Source organism: Elephantulus edwardii, unplaced genomic scaffold (assembly GCF_000299155.1).
Source record: "Elephantulus edwardii isolate Elephantulus edwardi_28Jun2011 unplaced genomic scaffold, EleEdw1.0 scaffold00061, whole genome shotgun sequence".
NCBI classification, from domain to species: domain Eukaryota; kingdom Metazoa; phylum Chordata; class Mammalia; order Macroscelidea; family Macroscelididae; genus Elephantulus; species Elephantulus edwardii.
The window spans coordinates 15,626,991-15,629,614 of record NW_006399811.1 but is presented as its reverse complement, the minus strand read 5'-3'; the positions used below and the strand labels follow the sequence as shown (position 1 = coordinate 15,629,614).

General features: G+C 40.9%; 1 protein-coding gene across 1 annotated transcript in view; it reads right to left on the bottom strand.

Annotated features, from left to right (window-relative positions):
• Positions 1-2,624, bottom strand: part of RGL1 (ral guanine nucleotide dissociation stimulator-like 1) — a 439,254-nt gene that overhangs the window by 362,485 nt on the left and 74,145 nt on the right. The gene's annotated exons all lie outside the window — the stretch shown is intronic.

Below are 2,624 nucleotides of genomic sequence, written 5' to 3'. Positions count from 1 at the left end.
GTAGTATTCCATTGTGTGAATATACCACAGCTTCTCTAGCCATTCGTTTGTTGATGGGCACTTCAGTTGTTTCCAACTCTTTGCTACTGTGAACAAAGTCGCAATAAACATGGGTGTGCATATAGGAGGATAGGATTTTTGAAGCTCCGTCTCACATACTTTGGGTATGTTGCTAGGCGAGACTGATCCTTGAAGGACTACATGCTCAGAAGGGTGGAGTGTCAGTGCAGGAGAGGGAGACCCTGGATGAGATTGTTTGATACAGTAACTGAGGCAATGGGAGTTGGTGTGTTGGAATCAGTGAGACTGGTTCAGGACAGGGCAGGCTTCAGAGCTTCTGTACACAGGATCAATAAGGGTCACAAGTGACTCAACAGCACATAACAACAACATGTAAAATACTAATGTTTGCGATAATTGAGCTTATACATCTATTCCCTCTCAATGATCTCCTCTTTTACTATTGTCAAATTAGTTATTCTCTCAAGAAAAAAATTATGGAAAAATTCCCTTTTGAACTATTTCTTTATATAAACTTATAATTGTTTTCCTATTCCAGTATTGTACTTTCATCAATCCCATAAGCCAATAACATGAATATTTAATTGTAATCTTTTTTGAAACAAGCTAAAGATCAAATAGGCAGACTTTTCCTTCCCCATGTATCTCTTTCCTACCTCATTAACTGGCAAATTTGACATGATAGAGCTATCACTTCAAAGTATATTTGTAATAGTGAGACACTCAACAAACGACAAGTGGAAATCCATCATTCCTGTCCCTGAAAAGTTAACCTCCAGTTTGTAACTGATTGAATGACACTTGGAAATAAATCCCAGCCAAACTTACAGAACATTCTGCCTTTGATTCAAGTATATTTGCATTCAAGAAGACATATTTTCTTTAGAAAATACTGAGTTCAGTATTCAGAACTTAGAGTTCAGTATTCAGGTTCTTTCAAAAATGCAGTGTTGGCCATGAATTTTTGCATCTGCTGTCTTAGGCAGCTTCTTGCAATAATGAGCTTCACATACCTCATGGTTGCTGTGAGGTATTTGGAGGGAAATCTCATTTAAGAAATATTGATATATATATACTTTTATTTTACCTCTCCAAACATTATTTGCTCCAAATTTCTCTCCTCCCTATGTTCCCCTTTCATCACCTCCCCCAAATATTTCCTTCCCCTATCCCTTATTAAGACCTCATGAAAAGACAGATGAATTATAAAGCCACTTATTTTTTATTAAAATTACAAACTTTAACATTCTCTTAAAATCTACATATACTTCTTTTAAAGCTGAACTCCTCTCTCTGGGAGGGGGAAGATATAGATATACATATAGAAAATCTTCTTTTCATTGCCTTCAAGTTGAAACTGACACCCAGCTGACCTTCCAAGAGGTTTTCAGAGGCTGTAAATCACATGGAAGGAGACTGCTCATCTTTCTCCCCTCAAGTCACTGATGGATCCAGAGAGATGCAACCTTTGGGTTAACAGTGCAACTCCCTGTGGAACTACATTTATATGTGTCTGATCGCTGGACAATGAGTAAGGATGATGGAAGAATTTATACCTTTGACTTGTGTTGTTGGAGAATAGTACTGAATATCCCATGAACTGACAAAAAAAAATAAACAGGTATGCCTTGGGGGAAAATTGGAGCCAGAGAGCTCGTTGGAGGCAAGGATGGAGAAGCTTCATCTCACGTTTTGGACATGGTGCCAGGAGAGGCTATTCCTTAGAAAGGGAAAGGTGGAGGGTCAACAAAGGAGAGGGAGACCTTCAGTGAATTGAATTGACACAGTGACAGCAGCATTGAGCTCAAGTGTGTCAGATATGAGGATGGTCCAGGATAGGAGAGGGTTCCAGAGTCCAAATCTGTTGTTCTATGTTGTCACTATGAGTCATACTGGACTTAATGAAACCTAACAACAATAGACGTTGTTATTGTCATGTGCCATTGAGTCACCTGTGACTCATAGCAACCCTATGTACAACAGCCCTAAACCCTGCTCTATCCTGTGCCAATCGCACTGTCTCCAACACACCTACCCCGATTACCCCAGTCACTGAATCAATCCACGTCATAGAGGGTCTTCCCCTCCAGCACTGTCCCTCCACCCTCCCAAGCATGATGTCCTTCTCCAAGGACTAGTCGCTCCTTACAACATGTCCAAAGTATGTCAGATGAAGCTTCAGAATCTTTGCCTCCAAGGATCAGCCTGGTTTAACCTTCTCCAGGCTGAACCTGTTCATTTTCTTCACAGTCCATGGTCTATTCAATACTCTTCTTCAACACCACAGCTCAAAGGCATCAATTCTCTTTCTATCCTCCCTAGTCACTGTCCAACTCTCTGATGCTTAGCAAGTAATTGCAAAGACCATGGTCTGTAGCAGGCACACCTTAGTCTCCAGAGTGACACCATTACTCTTCAGTACTTTGGAGAGGTCCCTACCAGCAGGCTTTCCCATCGCAATACATCTTTTAATTTCCTGGCTGCTGGTGCCAAGAGTGTTGACCATGGAGCCAAGCAAACTAAAGCTGTGAACAATCTCAATCTCTTCACCATCCATCCTGATGCTGCCAATTGGCCCAGTAGTGAGAATCTTTGTTTTCTTG